Here is a 15,961-nt window from a genome sequence, read left to right as displayed (position 1 = left end):
TTGAAGGATCTTATTTATTTGGTCTTTATTCCACATGGCCTTGCAATTTTCCCTTCACATGGCATGGGAAGTGTTTGGAGGCTGACATTTCTTGAGATGCTATTCTCAGTGTTCTTTCTCATTTTACAGATGAAGCTGAGACTATAGGTCATGTTAGCTTAGTTAATTTTAACCTTATTAGTTAGAACAGTATTTGGTACATATCTGGTGAATAATGAATTTTCCCAGGCATGTTGGTAAAGTTGGGTTTAAGTTAGAGTTGGGAATTTAGAAAACCTAAATAAGGGACCAGTAAAAAAACTAATTATAATAAAGTAAACATCAAAATAAACAAGCAACTATAAACCAGAGACATACGACGTGGGATGGGGTGGGGAGAGGGGAGGAGGGATTAGGGTCAAAATAAGGGGGGTGCAATTGTATGGGGAATATAACCAAGATGAAAATGCATACGTTGTACAAAAATGAAAAAATGATGTAAGAATTAAAAAAATAAAAGTCAAAAAAAGGAAAAATGATGTAAAAATATATAACAAAATATTTTTTAAAAAGCAACAAAATCATGAAAGAAAATGGAAAAAAAAATAAGTTGAAGTTATCTGATTCCAGGACAAGGACTTTCCTCTATATGTTTAAATAAAGAGAGTTCACCAAAAACAATCATAGATACTAGTGACTGTACTGTATGACTATAGGTACAGAGTAACTTCATCAAATATATAATAGAAAAACAAAACTTCTGTGTTATTTGCAAAGTCAGCATTTAATCAGTTTTAATTTTTAAAATGTCACACAATGAATGTTTTAAAATAAAAGAAGCAAACCTTCAAATCCTTCTCACCAATCCATTTATATAAAAAACAATTATCAAAATGAATTGCACCTTAAGCTCATCTGCCCATGTGAGACTTACTTCCTGCTTTTTTTAAATTTTCCCTAATTATTTCTCTTAAAAAATGAAAACTGTGGTATTGATGCTACAATATGTGTCAACTGACTATCATGTTTAGAAGGTGTTGCGTCCTGCCTTGTAACATGTATATCCATTTACATTTGGCTTGTAAATTGCCCAGTTTTGTGACAAAAAGTAACCAGTAAATGATTTCATTAATTCCTCGGTTTTAACTTAAAAGTTATGTTCATCCTTTCTCCGAAGATAAATGAAATTTCTTACCGAAATTCCTGTTTCTTTTAGGAAGTCTGAATTAATAAGAAATCAAGTGATATCACATTTCCTTTATCTCAAACTTCCTATTTGGAAGCAAGTTTGTTTGGGGATCATTTTTATGGTCTGTTATTGGTTTGTGTGGCATCCTTAACTCTTTGCTTCATCTGATGAAAGGCATGCTCTTCTCTTTCCCTTTTTTTTTATTAATTTTTATGTGGAATTCAGATGATAAAGGATGCAGTATTACTTTGACTGCCTGCCATAATATAAAATGCAGTAAAACGTACAGCTGGTGATAGTCTATTTAGAATTTTTTAATGAAATATAAAGGAAAAGACCAGGTGCTTAATTTTTACATGCTGCATTTCATTTTAAAAATTCATGGTATCTTTTTGAATAATTTTTACTCATGCAGATGTTCTGAATATTGGAGACAGACGTTTATTTTATTTCCTTGGTTCCCATTTCACACTAAGCTTTTGCACAAAGAAGGTAGGTTGAATAATGGCTAAATTATTTGTGAGTCAGGATTCTAAGGATAATTGTTCTCAGAAAATTACCAAATGACTCATGGTAAGATTTTCGGTGATGTGTCCGTTGGTTTTTCTAGTTCAGATCTGGAGGATAATAGCTGTTTAACATTTTAGGCTCTTTAAGAAGACATCCATGCCAGTAGGAATGTGTTGACTTTAAAATAATAGACAATCCTGTTTATATTATTTGTTAGAGGATGTGACATTGCTGTAAGAACTGTATTTCACAAATTTTAGAATTTTAAATTTCTCAAATATCCAAGTACTTTTTTCTTGTAGCCTAACACTCATGAGAATTCAGTCTGAGTCACTTAGAATTAAGTGACTAGAAGTTATAATGATGATTTAAGCTTTGCCTCCCAAATTACCAGTATATAAAAATCTCAACCAATGTCCTACCCTTTAGATAAAATATGGGCATATAGCTGGATAACTTACAGAGCCATATGCCTGATATTCATGGATAATCCACATGTTTAAGTGATAATTTGTCAGCTTGGTTAATGAATGAATATGCAAAGGACATCAGGATATGTTCTGTGAGTGATTATCATTATCAGTAATGATGAGGATGGATTCATCATGAGTTAGGTTACTTCCTGTATTTAATAATCTTCATTTTTCAAAGTTACATCATTCTGGAAAGAAAAAAATGACTAATGGATTTCTATTTGATGGATTATCTTTTAGTATTAAATTATAATGCATGTGATCCTTTTTTTAAAAAATGACTTTCTCACTGCTGTTCACTATTGTTTATTCTCTCCACATTGACCTCACTAACAGGAGATATATCTATATCTATATATAGATATAGATATCTCTATCTCTATCTCTATATATATCTGCTTGGGGGGTGGAAGAACCCCTCAGCTCTCTTTCCCATTAATCGATTCAAATAGATCTTTAAAAAGAAGCTCCTCAAAAAAGAAAGTCCATTGTCTTGAATAACTACGTATTCATGCTATTCATAAATTTCATTCTGTTTTCCTGATTTACCCAAAATAAGGCAGTTTTCCTGTTGAGGTCAATTTGGGATATGTAAAATAACCCCATCCTCTAAAAAACAAGGTTGAAATATTTTATCCTGTGTATCAGTGACAGTCATTTGTTTGACTATATTTAGATTCTCTCAGTATTCTTCTTAAGTCATGAGTTGATTAAGATTATGATCTCATTTTGGTATAATGTAAGACTGCTAGAAGAGATGATTAAAAACAAAAACCAAAACAAAATGACTGAAAAACAAAACAAAACAAAAACAAACACTGTCCTCTATTTCTGGTCACAGTTACTATATTGTGGCTGAAAGCAACTCATTGTGATCTATCACTCTCATTTGTTTTTCCTTTGTTTGTAATGGAAACCCCAAACGTTCTTGGGCATATAACAAAGGCATTTGTGCTAATAGAAATGGTTTGTGTAAATGTGTGGGAAATAGAGAATTGAATTAATTCTATGCCTTTGGAAAAATTTGACATGTGTAGCAAACAGCATACTTTCAATATGGCCCCAGGAAGGATAATATTCTTGCAGGTTTCAGTCTTGTGATAAGGACAGGAATCTTTTGTTGGTTTTCCATCAATAACCCCTTCTGTCATCTTTCAGAGCTAGTGCTATGGTGCAGGGTGGACATGGAAGTGGTTCAAGTTGGATGAATCAGCAAAGCATCATGCTGTCCTGATGCTGTTCTTAGCTCCAGTTCACTCATCACAGAGCCAAATGAGAAAGGTTGGGAGAGATGAGATGCACGTAGTGTGGACACTCACATAACTATATCTGCACAGAGCACCAAATACAGGTCCAAAAGCACTAAATTTCACAGTTTTCCTTGATGAAGAGCAGGCATATAAGTAGGTTTAGTAAAAGTGCTTTTCTAGAATTCTAGCTGTGGAAAAATGTATAATTGTCACAGTGTGAAGTATTTGACTTATTACATCAGTACTTTAACAGGAATTCAGTATTGCTTCTGTTGCCTATCAGTGGTAGCAGAAGAGTGAAAAGATATGTGGAAGAAACTGAGATTGTAAGAAGTACAGATATTTAGCTTGTTGTCATATTTCTTTCTGAAAATAAGTGAGACTGTGTCTTTTCTCATGCTTAATGTGACCAAATGGCTTTTGCTTTTAATACAAAAATTGAGGGGGGAATTTCACCTTAATAGAATTAAGCAAGTACATGGTTTCGTGTGTGTGTAGCTTTTGCTAAATAAACACAATGATAACAACAACAACAACAATAATAAAACAGTTTTGAGATGTATGGACTTCCAAACTCCATAATCCGGCACTATAGTTTTTAAAAATAGGAAACTGACATCGAGTAAAGCTAGCTTAGTCTGATACCTTTGTTCATTATACTGGACTTCTCCTTGGTGAGTGAGTGGATGAGGCAACTTGTGATTGAGTTGCCTGATTTTTATTTCTGCCACTTTTCTGACTTCATGCAAGGGATCATCTCTCTGTAACATTATTTCTAACATTGGCACTAAACTATTGTTTCTTCCACCAACTCTTTTCTAAGCATGAATTAGTTAACACCTGTAAATTATTCTGTCATTCAAGGAAATGTGTGATGTAAATGTCAGGTAGTTGGGGATAAAACCTCACAAAACCAGAAGCTAATTTCCTTTAAAAAGCATTGATATTTAAGGAACATAATGATATCTTTGTCTAGCTGAGTTGCTAATAATTTCGGAAACATGAGTTTTGTTGTGCCAGGGGCAGCGAGAGCAAGTGAGCTCTTTCCTAAAGAAAACAGTGAAAAGGAACACTGAGGCCATTAGTGTCCTGAAGGCTCAGGAGCAGTGATGTGGAGCAAGAAGGCAGAAAGCTGGCCAGGATGATGCTAGAGTACTTAAATCTGATTCTACTATTATGATTTCTTAAAATTGTAATTATAAGAAAATCAATTGGTGGGCTTCAGATTTTCACATTTTTTTTCTGTAAAATCATAGGGTCTTAGGAATAGGTCATTGTATCCTTTATCCTGATGCTCTTATTAGCACCATTTGGTGGATTATATATTCATGAAACACAAATCATGCAGATTAGCTTTCATAGATATTAGTTTTCATAAAATACATAGAATTCAGGGCCCCCCCTTAGTTATTCATTCAACAACTGTTTTTGAAATGTCTATTATATATTTAAAATGGCACACATAAAATGTCTTTTAAAAAAGACAGAAAATGAATTTACTTACTCATACTGATCAGGAAAATATGCTTCCCAAGGAGCTAGAAAATTCAAGACATTGGCTGGCTTGATCCAGATCCTCTTTGTAAGATGGATCCATGCTGGCAGAGACTGAGGTCTGCCTAATGGTCAGACTATCTTGTATAAAAAGAAAAAAATTGCTTATGAATAAAAAGCAGAGCTTGAAGGAGATAGAAAAGAAAAAGGAGAAAAGGTAGCAAGGAGGGAAGGAAGGAAAGAAAAGGAGAGATAAGGAAATCAGGGAAGAGAAAGAAAAATAACAAATATCTGCATAGTTTCAGCATAAATTGGGAGAGAGGAACGGTATTTATGGTTTTTCATAATTTTAACAAAATTCATTAAGGGGAACTTTTTTTTTTAAAAAAAAAAGGAAGGAGGGAGGGTAAAACTCTACATACAATAATGGTACAAATGTGAAAAATTTGTCCTGTTTATAGATATGGGGAAAAATACAGTTCTTTATTTTTGACTAGATGCTCTGTCTATTTTGCTTGTCCTATACCTGGTTACATAAATGCAGAAATGGATGGGAAGGTAAGGAGACTAAATTTAGTCCAATCTGGTAATTTCAATCTCTTTTGGGTAAATGTCTAATCTTTCACTTTTCTTTCCTTCTCTTTCCCAAGATGGCATCCAAATGGATGAGGTAGTCTGGTGTATTCTTAAGGGAATGGGGTACCTTGATGATCTCTGATGACCTCCAGCTCCTCTGGTCTCTGTGACCATGTTCTTGTATGTAGGGTCTGTTGCTAAGGACTAGCGATAGGTCTCAATTGACATGACCCTCACTGTAGCCTCTTGTAGTTCCTTCTGAGTTTGCCTGGCTTTACACTGCTGTAGCCAACCCCCATGATAAATCTCACTAAGAATCTTGCTAGCTTTCAACTCAGATACTTTCTTGGTTTCCTGTTCTAGAGACTTCCAAGTTCTAGCCATAGGAAACAGAAATGGTTCAGGAAAACTGAACTCTGGTAAGCCTTCTGCCAAATAAACTTTTCTATGGCCACTGATTGGTGTGCTTGGGGCAGGGGACACCTCTCAACCTGTCTACCCACCCCCTGTCCCCGCAAGTTCTTCCATCTGGATAATCTCTTCAATTTATCTAGCATATCACCCTCTGCCCAAATTGAATTCAGCACAAGGAAATTACTTTTGTCATCTCTAACTTCTCTTCCTCCCTCCTCATTTTTATTCTCAATGCTCTAGGACTGAATGAAACAAGATTTTCTATACATGTGTATGTGTGTGTGTATGCAACTTTGGTTATAACAATATAAATTTTAGGTGCAAGATAAAAAAAAAATTTCCTCTTCGTAACTGAGATTTGACTTATATACTTGTCTCCTCTCTCTAATTTGCACCTTGTTGCTAAGTATTATTCATGGATGGGGATGTAGAGAGGAAAAGAATGACCTAAATATAGGAAAAACAAGTTTGGGGGATATTTCTAAAACATCTGGACCCATTGCAAAAATAATAGAACTTCTGTGAATTTGGAGGTTGCAGGTCTAGAAGAGCAATATAGGAAAGAGTTTTAGAGACACAAACTGGCAATGGGTTTAAGTAGGAAGCTGATGGGTAAGAAATCCTACTAGGAAGTTTGGCAGAAAAAATAGCCAGCTGTTCTGTGCTGTCCTTCTCCATTCTGTGCAAACTTATACTACAATTTTTAAAAAAAAGATTTATGTATTTATGCATACAAGAACTGGGGTACAGGCCAGAGATGCAGGGTGTGAGAGGATTCACCAGAGACAGAGCAGGAAACAGAACAGGCAGACTGAATGAAATACACTGCTGAGGGGAGCAGCGGGCGAGACAGGAGAGGTCTTCCTCGCCATGTGGGTTTCTTCCTAGCTGGGGATTGAACTTGTGCTGCGGAGGCTGTGGACCACTTCATATTGCGGTGTGTAACCCTGTGCACCACCAGGGAGGCCTTTTTTTTTTTTTTTTTTTTTTTAAATATTTATTTATTTATTTATACAAGCACTGGGTACAGTCAGAAGCGCGGGAGGGTGAGAGAGTTCACCAGAGCCAGAGTGGGGAGCAGAGCAGGCAGAAGGACCGAAGTACACTGCTGAGGGGAGCAGCGGGCGGCAGGAGAGGTCTGCACGCCATGTGGGACCCTTCGCCGGTGGCCAGGGAGCAGCCGGGGATCGAACCGGCGCTGCAGAGGCTGCGGGCAGCTTCGCAACCCAGCGCTCAACCGCTGCGCCACCGGGGAGGCCCCAGGGAGGCCTTTATACTGCGATTTTATCACACAAAAGATCTATGAGGAAACAGAAGAGCTAGGGTAAGGAAGGAGAACAATCCGAGGAAGCAAAGGACAAGCAAAGTTCTAGAGAATGAAACTTAGAACAAGAATTCAGAGTGATATTTAAGAGAATAAAAGCTGCTTGCTCTCTTCACTTTCCAATGTGCTGCCATCTCATACAAAATTCCCAGAAATGAAAAGTGAACAAGAAACACCTTAGTGGTGAAGTTACTATTGTTTATCTCACCAAATTACCTCCACGATTAAACAGTCCAATATGGTGCGACACAATGAAAGCACATCTAATCACAAGGAGTTTCTTCAGAAAATTCAGTTTAGGACCTTTAACTTTATCTTCAAAAAGGTTTATTTTCTTTATCTGTGTGAATTTCCTAATTGAGTATCATAATTCATTACTAGAGTAGTACTTGAAAGGTCAGCATCAACCATAAATAATCTTAGAAAAATACAGTACTTGCAGGTCCTCTGATGTAAAGGGAAATTGCTTTTAGGTCTCCTGATAGTCCATTTCTATCTTCAAATAGGATTTCAAGAGTCTGTAAATTTTACCAAATGTGTTTTGGTATCACTGGAAAGATACTTGACTGGTGTTCATCTGAATCATTTATTTGTTTTTCTTTCTCTGCCTCTACTTTGGATTATGTAGAAAGAACTTTTTCTATGAAGTCAAGTTGTACTTTCTTACTGTATTCTTTTTTGAGATAATTAATTCCAGAATTTTCATCTATTCTTTTATAGAAGCCCAGTACCATTTTCATTAATCATTTTTGTTTTTGCTCTTCTTGGGCCTTCTTTATGGCTTCTGAAACCCTGCATATTAAAAAAAAAGAGCTAATTATTAATTCATAATTTTTTTTTCAAAATGCCAAATGGATTCTCACCTTTTTCCCCCGTTTTTTAAAATTCAGTTAATAACTCATTTGCTTGCTTGGCCACTGCATTTTATACAATAAAATAGTCACGTGCAAAATGACATTTTAGACGTGAGTTTAAAAGATCTGTATTTCATTAAGACCCCATTACATGAGTAACTCTTTGGATACTCCAACATGGCAGGGAGCCTGTTTTATAATGTTTTATTTGAAAGATATATTTATTGTTCCCTTATAAGAACAAGCCAAGAAGAGAAGGAAAAATAAGTTAAACTTTAGTCTTGAGGCAGAATCCCTGGGGCAAATTTGGGGCCATCAAAAATCTGACCCCTCTTCCCAAGTGTAAGCAAAACTTCCAGGAGTTCTTAGTCAGCTTATAAACAAAGAGGAGAACATACAGAAGTAATGAAATTTCCAACTGTGGAGAAAAGCACTCATTTGTTTTTTTTTAAAATCAGGGAATGATTGATGTGGTTGCAATTTGAAGTTTGCTTTTAAAGAAATTCTTTATTTCACTGTTCCCCACCCCCTCCCTCTAGCTATTTCATAGCAGAGCGGTGCTCACCTTATTGAGACTTGCAGAGTTGGATTAAAATAAGGTTGGCTTATGTTTCCTCCTCTTCCTCTTCTCCACTCCTAACAATTCCACATCTGTTATACTGATGCAAATTCTGGTAAGTTCTATCTCTTTTTTATCCCTAAACTTTCACTTATGTTGAGGTGCTCGGTTATTTCTTCAGTCACACTCTCCTTTCAGACCAACACCTACAACACCGTTAGTTAGATGTTGGCTGAAATCTGGCGATCTCTGAATTTCAATCAAAACATGGAATTAGGAAGAGGGGTGTGTGTGTCTGTGTGTCTGGGGGTGGGGAGGGTTATACTGAATTTATTAAAAGTATGAATAAAGAATTTCTGTGCTGGTGACAACATGGGTTGAAAAGTCATCTTTTTTTAATTAAATTACATTTTAAATTTTATCAAGGCAAGCTTGATAAAAGAAGGAAATGAAGTCTGAGCAGCTCATGATTTCCTTCTAGAAGGTCCATATTGAGGTTTTTCTAAACTATCCATCAACACAGGCGCCTGAGAAGTAGAAACTTCTGCTCCTTTTTGCATTCCATATTTTTTGTGTCTTTAGGAAAATCATATAAGTGCGAGTGAGGATTTTATGAGAGCTGAGGGAATGGAGTGTCTCTTTCACTCCTTGCTTCTTCAACAAAAGCTCCCTGAGGAATTTAGTAAGAAGGGTCTGCAGTGACATTAATGGATGACGACAAACGTGTGTGAAGTAGCCAAGTCACACCCTGCGTTTGGGCACTCAGAACAGCACAGACATCCTGCAGATCACACAGGTCTTTGTAACAGGAGCCAAATTCAAAAGGCCAGAGCCGCAGCCACCAAGCAGGTTCACGAGATTTCTCTACTATCCGATCACATCGTTTGTGGCGGTTACCTGGAGACTGTAGAGGGTGGGGCCCTCACTCCTCTCTTCTTCTGTGTCGACCCCCTTGTCGCCGATTTCTACTTAAAACCATTTTATGACTCCAGCAGATGTTTCTGATTTAGAAAGAGTACTTTCTGAACCATTCCTTTCTAACTTCCTTCCCCCTTGGCTTCCCCTCTTGCTCCTCTCAGGAGCTAATTCCAGTCAGGTTGGAAATTACAAGCATGTTGTTTAGTGCCGGCAATGATGTGCTGACTGATGAGCAGAGGTAGGGCTTGAACTGAGGTCCTGAGGAGCAGACTTCAATAGAGTGGAGTATCAGTCTACTGAGAAATGTGCCATGCAGAAGCTTGATTTCCCTTCAGTCCAACTTAATTTTTCAGAGTCTGTAACTGAGACTGGCAGTTCTGAGCCCCTTGTTCCTTCAGCACAATTTATCAGCACAAGGTCAGAGAATTCTTTTGGGCCTGTTTCTCATGAGCAGTGATAATTATGCATATAGACAGCCCTGTGTATATTATGTAATATACTGAACGAAGGGAGGAGCATGGTTTTGATTTAGAATCAGAAGCACAGTCACCAGACCCAAATATGTCCAACATCCAACTAACCCAGGAATCACCTCTCATGTTCTGGATCAGATCCATCAACACACCCCCGATGAGGACACATCCTTCTCTTTATGACTATTGATGGGCTTTCAGCCTGACAATTCAGAAATGTGCCATTGACGTAGGCCACATTCAGGGGAGAACGCCTTCTGGGATTTCTCAGTCATCGGTCTAAGTGGGGGTGATTTGGTGGCAGGAAATGTCTCCAGATAATGCATTCTTCTAATTTCTTTTTCAAATACGCTGCATCTTAGCTATTAATCAGGGAAGCTCCCACTTTTCCCTGTCAGAGTCATTCATCCACTTGGCCCAGGTTTGGGCTGTGGGAATGGATGAACCATGTTCAGCTCATTGCAAGGCAAAGCAGATCAATGCTCCTGTCACTGTCTGGATAGATGATATTTAACATCGCTCTAAACAAAAGCATTTCCATGCAAAGACAAAGAGTGGTAGTAAAAATAGAGCATTGGAATAGGTACTCTGTACTAGTCTTTCCTATAAAAAACCCAGAGGATTTTGTTAACACTTAAAGCTTCATTTCACCCTCGGAGTTTTTATATTTCAAAACTGAATAGTTGAACTAATAGCAGTAGCTATGGGATGGAAACCACTGTGGTCCTTATCCCTAAGCCTTAGAAAATAGGGAAAGAACTCTGGGAAAATGCTAGGGCTGACTATAGTCCATGAGATAGTTAAATGCATGTAAACCAGACTGGCAAAGGAGACCATCAAAGAGGGAAATAATAAATGGACACTAGGGTAATGAGTGGCCCACATCACACTTCAGGGCCATTTCCCACACATTTACTGCCCTAGACAAAGCAAGTCACACCAGCCTTTGTCACCTGCTCACCTTTCTACTAGGAGCCATTGCTGCCGATTTCTTGCTGGAAATAGAACAAAGACAATAACTAAAAACCTACTGCTCTTCAGTGAATGATGTAATGTTTCATACTAAAGACAGGCATGGAGTCACAAAACATGTTAACCATGATATTGCTCTATGTTGTGACACTGATTTGTAAAAAAGAACATCTTAACCATTTGTTATTTGCACCTTCTTTGCCAGCTTTTCTGTAACAACTTTCCAAGGTTATTTGTTTTTGTGTATGGCTGAAGATAAATAAGATTCATTTGAAAATTTTTCTTTAGTAACAAGAGACTTAAAGAAACCCAAATGCTTTTTTTTTTTTTTGTGACTATCCCTGATTTGTATATTTTCTCTTTCTCTTGACATCATTTCAATCCAATCAGATGTCTCAAGGAAGTGAATGCCAGAAATGACGAATCACTGAAGCCTGTCTGGGTATCAGCATTCAAGGTAGGTGGAGTGTGCGGGAATATTAAAGTATGCCATGGCCTTCCAATAGAGATAATACCTTATACTTGGTAAATTGAGAACTGACATCTCATAACTTGGAATATCAGAGACCAGACTATAAATAAATGTTTGTCTGAGACAATTTTTTAAAGATTTTGTGTACCAGAAAACCTACTCTCAGTCATATAATTTAGAGAAGATTTTACCTTGCTAACTATTGTGGATACCTGTAACAAAATACAGTGTCCTAATGATACTTTTTTGTTAAGATTTGATATAATCCATGTGACCAAAAAAAAAAAAAGTCAGTAACTTATTGTAAAATAAGTAAAATGTCATTTACTTTTTTTTCTATTTGTATTTATTTGGATGTGTTTCTGGATTATTGTATAGTATATACTTTAATTACCGTCCATTATAAACTTTACTGCAAATTCTGTGCTACATTTTAGATTACCAAGAATATTATTAAGATGGTACAATATTTCAATATCTATGGAATAAGAATATATTATATATAGACACATATATCGTCAAAAGACCTTCATTTCTTTCTCTTGTTTGAAATAATATCTTTGGGTCAAGCACTAATAAAACTGAACTGTTTCATAAAATAATCTTCAGAAAAGTAAAACTATAGTTTGCATTGAAAGAAAATCATAGTAGAAATACATGTTACCATATTTTGTGAAGAGAATCCTAAACACATTGATATAGAAGCCAAAATATGAATAATTTTCTGATTTCCTGAGACTTTGTGACATTCTTTTCATATCTCAGAACTTCATTTTTCACCACACTCAATTTCTCTGAGAGGAGGGAGGGTAAATTTGTAATCCCTCACTGGCTTTGGGTTTGAGTTCAACATAGGTTTGTATTCGTATACTAAATATTTCAAAAATGATCCTTTTCCTTTTCTGTATGTGCAATTCAAATTAGTTCAATTCTCTCTTACCGCCCCCTCAGCAGACCATGTGTTGAGGTCTATAAAATGGAGTTGAGGGGGATTATTTACACACTGACCCCTCAAATAGAGGTAGAGGACTGCCAGTAATAGGTGCACTTAAGCAGACCAATACTTAGGAAAAGGATAGACAATTAGTTGCATAAGAATTTCACAGACATAGCAAAGACTAAGGCAAGGACCTCAGTGCAGAGGACTTTGAATTTCAATGTAGTGAGGAATTATTTTTTTAAAAAAAATTGATCTGGTATAGTTTACACTGCATAAAATTTGTAAGATATCTGCCTCAGTCAGTTAGGATGATGAAGTAACATTTCTAAACAAATAAATGGTTCACAACTGGAGGACATTTCAAATGCTAATTATTCCAGAGTTCTGAAGTCAGATGCTTCTAGACGTTATATTCATTATTATTTAGATATTTGACCTTAACACCATTTTAATTACTTTCTGATTACTGGTCTTGCTAAATGTAATTTTGCTAAACTCAGAACTTTTCAAGGATTTAATCCCTGAAGCTAATGAGGGAAACCTGTATGGCTGATGTCCCTCAGTCAACTGGCATAGGAGCAATTTAGCACTGAATCAGAATGATCTATTTCAATGAAGCAGTAGTAGGATTTTGATGGGGATAAGCATGAACTCAATAGACACCCTTAGGATTCATGTTTAAGACTGCAGAGATGCTTCAGGGCTGAATCCAGGCTTAGTCCTGACAGAGCATGCATGGCCATGAGTCAGCTTGGAACCTTGCAGGATCACTAAAGTTCTTTAAACACATCCTTGCTTGTGCCTCTGTATACAACATCCTTGCTTGTGCCTCTATGCCCAATTATTGCACAACTGTGTACGGACTGGCAAAGCATCTGCAAGCAGATTAGTGATTTCAGCTAATCAGGGAACAGTTCGTAGCAACTCGGTTCTTTTCCTAACTTTCTGGTCTCTCCTACTGTTGCAGAGACAATTTTTACTGTTAATGAGGTGGGTATGATTCAGACTAGATCAAATGATGCATAAACTCTGCAGCCCTGCCTACTGGCAACCAATATTTGCCTTTGCTGGGATCAAGCCAGTTTTTCCTGGCACAGCTGATTTTGCTTATGGTGAAATGGGGCGCAGGGACCACCCAGCCAAAAGAAACTGGGCTTCGCCCTCAGCCAGAAAGTTGCCCAGAGGAAGCTTTGAGCCCAATTGTCATGCTTGCCATTTTTCATAGTTATCCTTACCTATATCCCTCCCAACCTAGAGTGGGGAAATTTCTCCAACAACATCACGTTTTACATTGGCAACAGCTCTAGATTTCTCTTTACCCACGTGGTTCCAATAGTGGTGTCGTCTTCTAATCATCTTGTGTGCTTTGCCTTTAAAGCTTTGGTTTTTTCAGAGAAGACTTACATTGTAAATCCATTATGGAGCAGAACTACTGACCTATCTCTGCAAGCTTCTAGCTCTTATTACCCAGAGTTTGGTTTGCTCTTTTGAGCTGTTTTATAAATAATTTCTCAAGCAGCAACCTGGATACTTGGATGTGGTCTTTTATCTTTATGAGAGAGACAAGTGACTTTTTTTGCTCACAAATACATGCATTTCTTAAAAATACCCTCACAACGTGCCCAAATAAACTAGTCATTGCTACGAATTTCATGTTGGGGGGTGGTGCTAGCCTCTATCTGGTGAAATTCCAGTGGGCAGAGAGCTAGGGGCTGTGTTAATTTTATATCAGATTTCAGCCAGCCGGCAGTTACTCTTGTCTGCCGGTAGACTACTTTCTCTGTCACTTGGTATTAGATGTATTACACACCAAGCAGTAATTATCTTTGACACATAATTATTATGGTTTTGATGACAAGAAAGTCTTTTCTTTCCTTGCTTTCATAACATATATTCCTGAAAGTCCAGGCTTGCAAAATGCAGCTAAAAATTAAAAGCACTTGGCTTCAGATTGATCTTCGAAGAGGGAATAAAACAAAAGAATTGTGTATGCAGGAGGGAGGACAGTTGGGGAGGGCAAAATATTTTAAAAATCAAGACTATTTGGAATTTTCCCAGATGATATCACATTAAGTAGGTTTCTGAACAGAAACAAAATTGAGGATCATTAACGCCTAGAGGAAAAGCTGACTGGATACGGCCATGGCAGCATCAGAGCAGGCAAAGGGTGCCTTCAAAGTAATAAACTGATCAAGCTTTGGATTAAAAAAAAAGAGGCGAGAAAGGAGAAGGCTCCTGGCAAGGCCACGCCAGCCACACCAATGAGTTTCTAATCTTGCCACATGGGCATTTTCCAGCTTTGTAGGATGAGTCAACCCCAGCTGCAGGCCTGGATGAGCAGTTTAACAATCCTTTCTAAACAATGTCCCTTTTTTTTTTTTTTTTAATGATCAGAATGAGGCATCTTGAATTTCTTGAGCTTGGGGACTCTGTGGCATTTAAACAGGCAAGTGTCTGGCAACCCTCCAGCTGTACCTGCAGCTGTATTTCTCCTAAGGGGTCATCACACTGTGGCTATGGAGCGTGTGTGGCTCACTTGGACAATTCCCTGGAACTTCTGCTCTGGAGCATCTGGGGACAGTGGGAGGCGGTGAGGAGGGTAGATGGGGTGGAGATAAGGATAAGGAGAAAGAGGTGTGTACTGGAGGGGCTTGCTAAAGACTGGCATTATAATACATGGATGTAATAATTTAACTCTAGGAAGCTGGTGTTATGCAGGATCTGATTAGCACAAGAGGAAATCTATGGGGTTGGCTGATGATGACTGGACTGAGACCAAAGATGTTTTTCCTTCCCCATTTGGAAGTCAAAAATGTGCTCACCAGGGAGTCACTTATGTTCCAAGGGTGCTCCCTCTCTCTCCACATAGACTTCTCAGCTGTACTCAAATAATAATAATCAAGTGAGCATACTTGAAAGCAGCTCTAATTTTAGTTCATTTTATTATTTTGAGCAGGGGAGTGGAGGAGGGGAGGGGGTGGAGGCTGCCATCTATGACTAATGCTGTCTTGCAAGCTCTTAAGCCATATTTAGTAACATGGGGTATAAAAATAAGCTTTTTAAAAAGTTGACTTCTGTTTCCTTTCTTCTATTCCCTCTCCCAAAGACGGATTTAACTAATTACACTTTCAGCTGAATGCTGATAGACATGTATTTATTATCGGTGCTGTAAGCCCTGGAATTCTTTCTTTTTCCTCTGCGAGGCCACAGACATATACATTAAACTCCAGTCCCCGTGAGCCGTCAGAGTTATGGTCCAGTCCAGAGCACTGCAACATGATAAAGTTTTCAGGCCCTGTTTAGTTAAGACTGAAGAGCTGGGACCCGGCCAATCTCTACCACTCAGGGCTCTTTCACAGTCCAAAATGATTTGGCTTAAACGTTTCCAACTGTGATGAGGTCCCATTTCAGTGATTATGCAGCCATTCACTTTTCCACATCAACATCAAAGTCATTAACAGCCGAGTATTATTGCATTGGCTGGAATTCAGTTAAGGACTAGAGGGTAGTTGCTCTTTATTAAGATAAATCATTGCCTTGGTTATGTCACCCATGAAATAATCA

The 15,961-nt window shown here is 37.6% G+C and overlaps 1 long non-coding RNA gene across 1 annotated transcript in view; it reads left to right on the top strand.

Annotated features, from left to right (window-relative positions):
- Window positions 1-11,412, top strand: part of LOC129146717 (uncharacterized) — a 176,513-nt gene extending 165,101 nt beyond the window's left edge. The window contains exon 3 of the long non-coding RNA XR_008553805.1: window positions 11,376-11,412. This is a non-coding gene — a long non-coding RNA (uncharacterized LOC129146717). The remainder of the gene's footprint in view (window positions 1-11,375) is intronic.
- The last annotated feature ends 4,549 nt before the right edge of the window (window positions 11,413-15,961 follow it).

Source organism: Talpa occidentalis, unplaced genomic scaffold (genome assembly GCF_014898055.3).
Source record: "Talpa occidentalis isolate TD23 unplaced genomic scaffold, MPIMG_talOcc4v2.1 talOcc4.11, whole genome shotgun sequence".
NCBI lineage: Eukaryota > Metazoa > Chordata > Mammalia > Eulipotyphla > Talpidae > Talpa > Talpa occidentalis.
The sequence above is the reverse complement of the archived record's forward strand: the minus strand, read 5'-3'. Positions and strand labels throughout refer to the sequence as shown.